The sequence below is a fragment of the Panthera uncia genome, chromosome A2 (assembly GCF_023721935.1).
Source record: "Panthera uncia isolate 11264 chromosome A2, Puncia_PCG_1.0, whole genome shotgun sequence".
In the NCBI taxonomy this organism is placed as follows: domain Eukaryota; kingdom Metazoa; phylum Chordata; class Mammalia; order Carnivora; family Felidae; genus Panthera; species Panthera uncia.
This window is the reverse complement of record NC_064816.1, coordinates 86348982-86362346: the sequence shown is the minus strand read 5'-3', so window position 1 is coordinate 86362346 and position 13365 is coordinate 86348982.

Here is a 13365-nt window from a genome sequence, read left to right as displayed (position 1 = left end):
ATGTATGGGTGCACATAACAACACTTAGTTACTGTCTTATTCATCAATAAACATAGTGGGAACTCAAAAGTTTTGTGAAATGGATAAATCTGATTCAGTGATGAATATGGATTTTTAGCTTGATGAATCCAAAGATGCCTGAACCTTTCTTAGAGAATAATTCATTAGTCAAAAATTCATGAGAATGAGTAAGTATTTTCATTTTCTTTGGGTAAATACCTAGTAGTGGAAGATACCATTTGCAAATATACGTTCCCACTTAGGAGGTTGCCTTTTTATTTGGTTGATGAGCAACCCAAGTGTCCACTGCTAGATGAATAAAGAAGATTTTATACATATACATATACATATACATATACATATATATATAAAACACACACACACACACATATATATATATATAAACAATACATATACACATATACAGTATACAGACATACATATACATGGATATTAGCCATAAAAAAGAATGCAATCTTTCCATTTGCAACAGCATGGGTGGACCCAGAGGGAATAATGCTAGGTGAAATAAGTGAGTCAAAGAAAGACAAATATATGATTTCACTTATATGTGGAATTTAAGAAACAAAGAAGAAAGGCACAAAAAAAAGGATTCTTAAATACAGAGAAGAAAATGGTGGTTGCCAGAGGGAAGGTGGTAAGAGAACTGTGAAATAGATAAAGGAGAGCATGAGTACACTTATCTTAATGATCTTAATGAGCACTGAGTAATTGTTGAATCATTGTATTGTATACCTGAAACTAATACCAAGCTGTATGTTAATTATAATTCAAAAAAGATCATGAGAACACATCCTGATTTCAGAATAGTGCACAGCACTGCTTCAATGGTGGATCGTTACTATGGCCTCAAGAAAGCTAAGAATCTGTTTTAGTAAGGCACAGGTCACCACTCTCTACTTCTTCCTGAACCCTCTTCCACTCTCGTTAACTTGTCTTTTTATTAGCCTTTTGAAGAGCAGGCAAAAATATTCCCACTTCATAATGAGGCAGAAATGATGACTGCATCTACATTGTGATCTAAATTATGGCACAAAGTCTGCATGCTTTTAAATATCTGGCTCCAACTAGTTCTATCCAAGTTTACATTTTAAGAGAAGAATGGTATTAAGATGAACACCCATTTTAGTCAGGCACAGAGAGGTACCTTAGTACTTCACATTATCCCAAATGCAAACATTGCTTTCTGAGTTTAGAGAAAGCCAAACACCATCTAATTTGATCAGGAATACATAGAAGGAGGGGGTGGGGTGTTGATTTCTAGTTTTTCTGCTGCTCATAAAGGAGGTTGTGGAGGGTGTCCAATCAAGACTGCTTGTACTGGGGCACAGGTAGGGCAGGGGTGCGTTGAGAAATCTTCATACATATCAGTCTTAAAAAAAAAAAAAAAACGTGACAAGAAAAGAGGAGAGGGATGTAAAAAGTAGTAATTGTTAATTTCAAGCTTCCCTGGGGCTCTAGCATTTGCCCAGGGACCTGAAGTGGAAAATTAAAAAAAAAAAAAAAAAAAAAAAGTACGTGAAAGGAACAACGACAACTGGAATTCCCTAGAAACATTTGGAGAAAAGTAGTCCAGAGTTCCATTTTTTTCAAGGGATGCATTAGTTTGAGTTAAACTCAGGATTCTCATTTTATTGGTGTAGAGTTTCCATGAAAGGGAGATAAATAAAAGTAAATAAAACATGAAATTGTGAGCCCTTCCCAAATAGCATATATAGCTTAAAGATTCACAGTGATTCGATTAAATAAGCTCTGTGGGAGATCAGATTGCAGGGCATTAGGTGCTGAAATGGGAACGTCTAGGGAGCTCTTTATCATTTAACCAGAAAATGAAACTAGATAGAAATTTTAAAAATAAACTTGTTAGTGGGAGAAAAGCACTCAATGTCATTTTGTTTATTAAAAGAACATGCTCAACAAAACAAGCATTTCCTACCAAAACAAACAAACAAACAAACCAAAACTAATATTTAATCAGCAGAATAAGCTGCTTTAGCATTTTGCAAAAATTCCATGCGGTGCTTTCTATTTGCACGCTTCTGTGCTTCATGTGAAACATTCTACCATTTTTGCCAAAGGTATTATTTTTGCTTTTCCATTTAGTCACAGTGGAATAGCGTTCTGAAGAGTCAGGGACAAGAATATTTTTGTTTTCCATACGATCATTCTCTCTTGCTGCCCAATGATACTACACGGTATGTTCTTACAAAGCAAACCTCACAGACACAGTGTATGTTCCCAGCAATCTGATAAATTAAGAGTCTTAGCGATTTTTTTATAGAACAGTTTAGCAACCTTTCACCAGATGAGTACACGGTAACAAAACAAATGTTCTTTTTGCCATCCTGAATGGGATAGTTCATCATTTGTAATGAATTAGCAACATACAATATGATGGGTCATATAGAGAAAATTGGCTGGAGTAAAATAAGTCAATAAACATTTACTATTAGGACCATGTTAAAATTATGAAATGAGTGATTCCATCCCATAAAAGCCATAATGGAGATGTTTATCATCCTGAGAGACCTACAAAAAGTTGCTGTTACTTCTTTTTTTTAAATATAACTTCCTATATGCCAAAGGAAAATGGGAGTGATATGAAATTATTTGGAATTATTGGCAAGCATATTCAGAGAAGGAGTATGTAACACTTCTTTATAGCTCATTTCTAAAATATTTTAAAAGGAATGTATGGTTTTTTGACTAAACATTGTTAAAATCCTCAAGAATGAAATTAGTAGCTTCCGGGAGAAACTGCTCTGTCCAATTTAAGAGGTTGGAATCATCCTTATATATAGCAGGCAGCAGAAGAAAATCATACAATTTTACAAACAGAAAGTAACCCAGAGATCATGAAATTCAATTTTGTACTCTGACACCATGTTGCCTCACTTACTCAGCAAGGGACATGTGATATTCTACTCAGGGCAACACCACGGTGATACATTTTTTTTTTCCAATGTAACCTCTCCACTCCCATAGCATCAATGGCTATACGCTGATGTAAAAGGTCATTACTTACAATTTAACAAATATTTGGAGGTTATAAAAGGAAGTTAAGAAGGTACTAAATACCAACTTTTTTGCTAAAATTAACACACGTATACTCATACAATTATATGCTAAGTATATCAGTGTTACAACATTTTTGTTTAAGGTTTTTCTTATTTAGTGTAAATATACCTTTCAATCATTTTTTTTTTTACATTTATTTATTTTTGGAAACAGAGTGAGACAAAGCTGAGTGGGGGAGGGGCAGAGAGAGAAGGAGACACAGAATCTGAAGCAGGCTCCAGGCTCTGAGCAAGCAGTCAGCACAGAGCCTGATGCGGGGCTCAATCCCACGAACTGTGAAATCATGACCTGAGCTGAAGTCGGACGCTCAACCAACTGAGCCACCCAGGCGCCCCTACTTTTCAATCACTTTTGACCACTGGTTGTTTTTATGGCATCACCATAACTGACTGATATTTATGACCCATGTGAGTGATCAACAATAATTTACTACCTTTTGTAATAAGAGTAAAATGTTGAGGCTTATTGAACAAAACCCCAAGGTTCCATTTTTGTTTCATATTTAACTACAATTTCATTTTTTTCTCCATGTTGATCCCCTTTCCCTTAAGTAAATTATATGTCATTCTATCACTATACCTTGAAAGCATTTTATAAAATACAGCCAGAAGCTGGGGTGCCTGGGTGGCACAGTCGGTTAAGTGTCTGACTTCGGCTTAGATTATGATCTCACGGTCAAAGAGTTCGAGCCCTGTTTCCAGCTCTGTGTTGACAGCTCAGAGCCTGGAGCCTGCTTCCGATTCTGTGTCTTAGTCTCTCTCTGCCTCTGCCCTACTCATGTTCTCTCTCTCTCTCTCTCTCAAAAGTAAACATTAAAAAATTAAAATAGAATAGAATAGAATAAAGTACAGTCAGAAGCAAATTTCAGGTTTATCAACTTACATAGCAAAAATACGTTCAGTACCTACTATGTGCAAGGTACTTTTCTTGTTTTGGGGATTCAGTGGAAAACAAGACCCACAGACTTCTCTTGGAACCTACATTATCGTTCTTTCAGTCTGCATATTCAGTTTCCTCTTGAGCTTGGGGAAACTTCCTTCTCCGATTGATGACAGCCTGTCCTTTATCCAGTGCTTTGCTCTCTCTCAACATCACAACATCATCCTGTTTGATTTTCAGAATTCTCCCCCTAAGTCTCCTAGTTTCCTTCATGTCTTTTATCATTTTTTGATATTTTGAAATATTATTTCTACTCGATTTTATGAGACAAGAAGTTTTGCCTCATCACTTATGGACTTGTATCTGCCAGTATGGAAAACATGTTTGCAGTCCCATAACGTGTGCTGGCAGGATGTGACCTACTTCACTTTCCACAAGGAAGACAAAGACTGCCCCTGAGGGCTGGCTGGGCAGCAAGAGCATCTGGAAGAAGCTTTCCATTCAACCAGTTTCTAGAACTCTTTCAGAACCAGCAACAGCGGGAGCCAGCCTAGGCAACAGGTAATTCCTTATTTTCCCAAGGGCCAGGAAAAACAGACACACTGACACTGAGTCCAGTCAACCTCTTTGGAACAGCCCTCTCCAGGCTCTCAGCAGAAGGGAAGCCCAGTACCATCTCTCTCCTGGAACCTGCCCGAACCTCCTGAACTGCATGGCTCCAGAGAGGTGATAAAGGAACGTGTGTGCAGCTGGTTGAGTTTATGTTCAACACCGTGTCTTACCAGAACTTCTGTGGCTGACTCCAGAGTACCATTTTGTTTTTGTTTTTAAAGAGAAGCTCATCACACAACTTCGCTTTTTAGAATTTATCAAAAGTATCCCACTGCACCGAAAACTATGAAAAATGACCTTCATATCCTTGCCTCCTCAGATTGCAAATTTAGAAATAAATCTTTTCTGCCATTTTCCTGTCAGCCAGTCTTACTGGACTGGACAGACTGCTTGCAGGTCTGTGCACCACATTCCTTCTCACCTCAGAGCCTACTCTTCTGTTTCCCCCTCGGCCTACAACTCTCCTCTCTCTCCTTTCGCGTGGCTGTTTACTCAGAATTTCCTCTCTTCCCTCTTTCCTTCAACGTGTACTTATGGAGTGCCTGTATGTGACAAGGGCTAGTTCTACACTGGTAATCCAAATTAATAGGGTCCATTTGAGTTTTCTGTTCACTAGGAGAAGCAGACTAAAAAAAAAGTATATAAATACATAAAAAAGTATATAAATACATAAATTCAGTGAAAAATGATACATTTGTCTCAGGGCACACAATTGAGTGAGTGAAGGGGTGGAGATATGAAGTCTTATTTGTCTGGTTTTCAAGAACTCTGTCTCCATCACCATATTCTTTCGTATCTAATAATTAGAATTGTATTAGTTTACCTCTCATACTATCATTTTTCTCTTTAACATTCACTACTTAGGATATGTCCCGAAACATACATTGCTCAGTCAGAAAAACTCCGCAAAGTAATTGCAGGGTAAGAAATGGAATGCATTATTTTTCACACCTTCCTATGTGGTCTGCCAAGCGACTTTGCGGTCGTGCCTACGAATAGTGTGATTTCTCTACATCACGGACACCGAGTATGTATGGTGATAAGTGGTTTGTTATGTAGCAGTGTTTGTGACAACAGCTGACAAGTACATTAGACGCTCCTGAGTCCTTTCCATATTTCAGAAAACCTATTGGTGTATTTTAATTTTCAATTTTGAGTCTCTAATTGAAGGAGGCACTACATCAAAGACATCTCTTTTGTGGCGTAATAAAAAAGAGAAGCATAAATTACTTAAAATAATTATGGATGCAGAATTTTACTCACAGCAACCTCAATGGCAACACTCCCACTACGTCCCCAAAAGGTAAGACTTTCCGGTAATGAGGAAGCAAAACTATCGATTAAAAGAGAGACATACATCCTGTCTTGTGCTACCTGCCTTTTTTTTGAGATGTAGAAAAAAGGGAGTTTATAACTCTGTATTTCCTATTTAGGAAGACATGTGTATTTATATTAAGACTCAACCATACACCAATGGAGGTAGGTTTAGAGCCTGAAATTTTATTAATGGTTTGGCAGTATGAGTAAAAATAAATAAGTAATAACTCAGTAAGGTCCCTCATTGCAAAAGATTTTAACAGAGCTGTTGGTGACAAAGGCTAGTGGGTGATTAAAATAAAGCACAAAAGTGAAGCAGGTCAGAGCTGGATTAAGTTGATTTTGATATGGTACCATTCCCACAGAATGCAACCTACTTGTGATTTCTTCTCGCTTGAAACACACACACAAACACACTGGCCTCATTTCTCCCTGAGAATCACTCTTTCTCTGCTCTATTTAACAGAAAATCTTCTCAGAGTAATTGCTTATACTTACTCCCCGCAGCCTGTTCTCCTTGAGAATATTCCAATGAGACTTGCATGCCACAGCTACTCCTATCAAAATCACCTACAACCTTCACATTGCTAAATCCAGCAGAAATCCTCAGTTTCACCACCCTTTACTTAGCAGCAGCATTTACGTATTAATCGGTTCCCACTTTTTGAAATTGTGATCATTGCCGTATAACATTATAGTAGTTTCAGGTGTAGCCACTTTCTAAAAATACTTCTTTGGAAGCCTTCCAGGGCATTTCACCCTCCCAGTGTTTTTTCCCTTCTTTATCAGCGGTTACTCCATTTAGCTTCCCATTATCTTCACATCATACAATCTCTGAACAAAATCTTGGGCTTTTTTTCTTTTTTTTAAATCCACTTCTGAAAAATTGTAGCTGTAAATATTATCTAAATATGAGCGAACTCTACAAGTAATCTCCAACCTGCACTTCTCCCCTAAATCCCTGAATTTCAGACCCATACAATACCACCTACTCAGTATCTTTACGTAAATACTCCAAGGCACCTTGAACTCAACATTTCCAAAGCAGATTTGTTCTATCTCCCAAAGCCTGCTTCCCTTGACATCTTCTCCAACATGAATAAAGCCATGCCGTTCCTGAGCTGCTGCAGCTCATAATCTTGTTGTCATACTTAATCATGCTTCTTTTATAACCAACATTCGATTTGGTAGCAAATCCTATCAGCTCTGCTTTGAAAATATATTTAAAATTCAATAGTTTACTACCTCCAGCACAGCGACGTGATCCAAGCCACCATTCCTTCTAGTCTAGATAACTATGATGGCCTCCTAATTTGTTCCCCAATTCTGAGGTTGATCCAAATGTCTATTCTCCACAAAGTATCTCGGGGAAATTATCCATAGCTATACATCTATCTCCATCTATCTGTTTATCTATATATAGATATATATATAATGTCAATCATACAATGTCACTCTTAGGCTTCAAAGCCCATTAATGGTTTTCCATACTACTCCGACAGAAAACAACAATCATTAGAGTAGCCTACAATGTCTTAGATCTATACCATTCTCCTCTAACCACATTACCTCTCTGACTGCATGTCCTATTATCATCCTCCATATTCATTGTGTTTTTAGCCCGACTGGATCTTTGCTCTTGAAACATACCACGCAAGACACACCTAAGAGCTCTTATATCTATAGTTGTTCCATTTTTGGTTTTTGTTTTGCCGAGAAGGCTCTTCTATCCATAACACTCACACTCACTTCTTGAGGCTTCTATCCCAGACACATCCTCAGTGAGGTATTTTGTAATCATCGTATTTGAAATTCAGCCCCATCATTCTCTTTCGCAATTCATTTCCCTATTTCTTACTTTGTTTTCATGGATGGCACTTCAAGACATCTGACGTCACATCTTTTTGCTTAATTATTTTTGTTTTTGTGTTTTGACTTTATTTTCCCACCAGAATGTAAAATTCACGAGAGCTGGGATTTTCGCTGCGTCTCTCTTGCATCTTCAGAGCACAGCATGAAATAAATATTCAGAGAACAAATGAATAAATGAATGAATGTCATGAATCCTGTTTGGCTGAAATAACTGATGAACAAATTAGCTAATTAGCTGAAACTGGCAGTGCAGATGCCAGCATAAAACAGGAGCAAGGATTATAGGTTTCCTAATCTTTAGATATCCCTTATACCTTAGTGTCTTATGGCGCTCTGGAGACTGTGCACGTGTTGGGTAAGAAAAAAAATTACATTAGTCATGGTGATAGCATAGGAAATACAGTTGACAGTGCAGAAAAAGAGTTCTGCCTCACCACAGCATAGTACAATGGCCCAGAGACAACCTGACACACGAAAGAATTGAGTATGTCTTCCTAAATGTTGAGGGATAATCAACACTGCCTTTAAAAAACCATGACAGCCAACTGATCATCACTCTGATTAATTTCATATATTCAATGTAAATATGGTGATAGGATGGTTTGGCCTTGCGGATAATATTTGTGAAGACAATACCTCCTATCACTGAGCGGCGTTGATGAAATTCTGTTCCTGTCAAGAACTAAGCCCCCATACGTTTCACTAAACACTTTGGGGATTTACGATGTTAGGATTCTCAACAGTTTTCATCTGCTGTGCATGGAGAAGGATTTGAAACAGCAGGAGCATATAGTCCATAGGCACTGAGGAATAAAAGCAGTGGACAACAGAGAGAGAGAGAGAGAGAGAGGGAGGGAGAGAAATAAAGGCAAGGGAACTAGAAAGGGGAAGTCCAAAAATATACTTGACTTCTTAATCATTTTCAGTCAAAAAAGTGTATGTGAAAAACTGATGTGACTATGTAGAGATCTCACATTTCCAGATTCTCAAATTCCCGTAACTTTTCCAAATACCTCTACTACATTATGGCTTTATTAGAAGACTGAAGAAAAATATAGCCGATTCCTTGCTGAGTCATAAAAGGTAGGTGAGTGGGTAAAAACTTTCAGTGGAATAGATGAATTTGACAAAAATGGAAGTTCACAGACATGAACAGTGAACATTTTCACGTTTGTGCAATGCCATGTAACCATTATGAAGGGAACCTAGCTGGTGCAGACGGCCAGACTTACAGTAGGTGTGAAACCTAATTCCTGCCTTGATACCAATAGTGAACTGCACTGCACTTAAAAATTTAGTATACAGATAACTATTCGATATCCATGGAAAGACGTTGATTTAGATTTTAACGGTTAGGAACTAAGCAAAGGTATGGTAATTCCTGCGCCCTGCCTCTTTTTTTTTTTTTTTTTTCCATGAAAAACACCAGGTCTCAGAACAGAAATGTGGAATTTGTGACCCCAGCGTGATAGGTAGGGAACAGCATAAGATGTCCACATGGTGAAGTACTTGGCACAGGCAAAAAACAAAACAAAACAAAGCAAAAAAACGACGACGACAACTAAAACCTAGGCCAGGAGACTTTGTATTCCAAACAGACTCCAGGGAATAGAGCAGCAAGGGGTTGTATACATAGGATAATTTAGAGGACAGCAGAAAAGAGCGCCATGAAGATACGATTAAAAATGACTATGCTCGGCAGGAAGAACACCACTGTGGCTCAGAAAATAGGAAAGGTGATAAGGTGGTTATGAAGATCAGTATGTCCCATATATGGCATTATTGTCACCTCCAACTGAACCCAGGCTAGAGGGATGCTAGTATTTCCTGGAGGAAAAGAAACTGTGTAGTTTTATCCCAGAATACTCTCATCTTTGATATCTGAAATTAGAGAACTAAGTTCTCTCGGAGAAACTTTATTCACTGATGTGGTAACTATTTTCCACTCAACAAAGCAACTTCCTCAAGAATATAGAAGCTCATGAAATGCATCTTGAAAACGCTCCCAGAATATGTGGACTGCCTTACAGGGAATGCACTGAATGCCTTATGCACAGATCACATCAGAAAACAGAGTCCTGAATGTGGCTTGTGAGACCGAGAAAGAAATTTGATAACTTTATTCAGTCACAATGTGTAGAATATTCTATTTGTGACAGACTCAAAACTCCTTTCTTGGTCAGTCCTTTTATGCTGAGGTGCATGTAAGAGCATATCTCTAAGTGCAGTATACTTTGTATATAAATTATTCCTCAAAAAGCTATTAAATAGTAATAAACAAATTAATAAAGTAATAGATAAGTCACCCCAATGAAGGAGTGAATCTCTAGTTTTCAGAATATAAGCTGTGGGGACAATTAAAGGAGCCTCATCTTGTAAGCTCAAATTTATTTGGCTACCACTGGAAAATGATAAAGAAAACTCTATGGACTCATGTTCTGTTATAGACATTGGTGCATTTGTAGGGAGCTTCACTATGTGATGGGGCTGGGGGAAACAATGACAAATAAGATCGATAACTTCCCAGCTCTGAGAACTTCCCGTCTATTGAAAAACACAGAAAATAAATACATAATTACGTGACACAGTTTTAAGTGTTCTGGATGGAAAACTATAGAAGAGACCCAAGTACAGAGGAATGGGCACTGGGCTAAGATGGGCTAGGGGAAGGGAGACACAAAGGGAGACTTCCACAAAGGAATTTATGGATGGTGACGTGTTGTAGGACACTGAATGGGAACATTTCTTGGATACAGATCATGACTTGTCAGATAGCCCAGAGGCAGGTGGAGAATTTAAAGATTTGAAGTCAGTTTGGGAGTTTCTGGCCTTTTGTTGTTGTTGTTTTTTCACAGAATAGTGAGAGATAAAACAGAAGAAAATAGAGCAGAGATGTGATTTTATTAATATGTTGCATTTCTAAAGTGCTCTGTATTTTTCAAAGACCTGTCAAGGAGGTCCTGTCCTCTGACCCCCTTTAACAGTACTAAGGTAAGTGGCTGTGTTCCAATCATACTCTTTCACTGTTGTGGAAACTGAGGCTGATATGGTATCTCATGGTCATAAGGAAGCCAGGGCAGAATGGAAATTAACATCATCTTTAACCCTTCACTCTCAGGGTACAGAGCCATGTTGCCTTCCTTCCTTCCATTTGTCTTCTAGAGAAAGATAAGCAATAGATCCTGATGTATTTAAATTCTCTCCTTGTCAATGAAGTGCATAAAATCCATTACGATTTAATGGAACTAAAAACATGGAGGAAATAGAGCGATGTCGCTCTTGAGGAACGGTCTTATATTCTGCTGTATGGTGGAGTAAGCATGCTAAGTGATGTTATTTTCCTGCATTGTAACTGTAAGGGAAGGCAAACTCATGGCATGTCCTTGCACTGGGAGAAATCTTCAGTTTAGGAGCACAACCTGTAATTTGCATTTGATCTTATAATTCTAGGATGAAGTAATTACAGCATGTTGTATACAATTAAGGCTGAGGAATAATTCCATTTTACACGCTAACAATGTTCAGATAGGAAAAGATGTCAATGGAAGCCATACTGAGAAAATCAGTGAAAAGTTGGCATGAAAAAAAAAAAAAAACATTTTAAACCCAAGGTAGAGAGTGCTTTCAGTCTGAAGAGGATTCCAGATTTTATATATGGGAGTGAGGAAAGAGAAGTAATAAGTTTATATGTATATCATAACTTAGAAAGCTTACTTTCTTATTTTGGCTCCATTAACTTATATGAACCAACCATGTAAACTCATCATACAATACTTTGTTTTTACCTCTACCAAGGGAGGAACGTGACATTCTTACTTTACTCCCAGTGAAATTGTAGGATTCAAAAAGAAATCTCTTAGAACATTTTGAAACAGAAAATATTATGTAAGTAATAAATTTCAAGGGGATTAGGAGAACATGAAAGAAAAACAGGGCAGAGGAGAACTGCCCCATCTGAACCAAAATGAAAGAGATGGAAAATAAGGGCTTCCTATAAAACCATACAAATAATCTTGTAAGCTACATGGGGTTTCTGTTTAGAACGATTGGAAACCAAAATTTCATCTTGGTGCCTCAAAGTCTAGAAAATGATTTGAGTCATGGATCTTACCAGATTTTGTTTTGTATATATTGTGTACTTTGTATTTTGTGTACTTTGATGGTATTGTGTATTGCCAGTTTACCAATTTTTAAGTTTTTACAGGTTGTAAGGACCAACCTGTTGTTCCATATATATATATATATATATATATGTATATATATATACACACACACACAAACATGTATATACATGTATGTGTATACTCACATATATATATTAATCTTGAAGTTGCTTGTACTTATTGAATAAAGACTTATTTTCATGGTTTAATCAATGGACAGTATTTAAAAGTATTGTACTGGCATAGTTTCTGTGTCTGAGGAAATAAAATATAGTTTAAAAAAAATTGATAGCTGCATGCATTTAATTCATGAGCCCCTCATTGACAAAAACAAATTAATAAGTGTCGCAGTCCTAATCACAAAACAGATGCTTGGGATTATTCCTAGAACAAGGCTTATATAATATATGACGATTTTCCTGACTTATTTGAAGACACCTTACCACAAGTTATGAGCAACACAAAAACTGAGATCTTCATAATTTCAGCTTGGTCACCCCTCCAAAGTTCTCATGAACACAATTTCTGTTTAGCACGCACTTTCCTTTCCATGCCGTTATCAATTGCACACCATTAATTTGTTCCTGTACATTTGCTTCCTTCATCTCATTTACCATAGGAAAATGCCACCTCCCTAACACCATGTTAAGTTTTGTATCACCATTTCACTAAACTGTGCACCTCCTATGCCCATCTTCATAGCTATACCTGGGCTTTTCTGATGAGCCTCAAGGTAACAGTAAGCTATTAAGATACCTTTTCTTGAAGCATCAAATATTTCTGTAAACAATAGTTAAATTCTTGGCACTAACTGGCATTTCTTCACTGGAGAGTGTTGTTTTCTAACTTTCCTAATTCATTAGAAGACTGAGTATACGTTCAGACTAATTGTAGTCCATACTTTTCCCACCACCAGATAGCAATCACTTTTTGGAAATCTTTACCAAACCTTGACCCTAGCCTCTTCGCATGTGGTGTCGTCAACTGATACTCAAAATACGGTCCCTCTCCTTGCTGACTTCCTCAGCAAGCTCACAGCTTCTTTCACTATCTCCTGCCATGCCAAAATTCCTTATAATTTCACTATCAGCAGTGGGGTGCCTGGGTGGCTCAGTTGGTTAAGCATCCAACTCCTGGTTTCAGCCTATGTCATGATCTCACGGTTTCTGACTTTGAGCCCTGTGTCAGGCTCTGTAACAGCATGGAGCTGGCTTGGCAGAAAAAAATGTGTGAAATAAGACTTAGGGACGATATAATCATCAAACATAAAAAATCTAGGTTGGCGGCACCTGGGTGGCTCGGTCAGTTAAGGATCCAACTCTTGATTTCAGGTCAGGTCATGATCTCATGGTTTTTGGGTTTGAGCCCTGCATCGGGCTCCATGCTGACAGTGCAGAGCCTGCTTTGGATTTGCTCTCTCCCT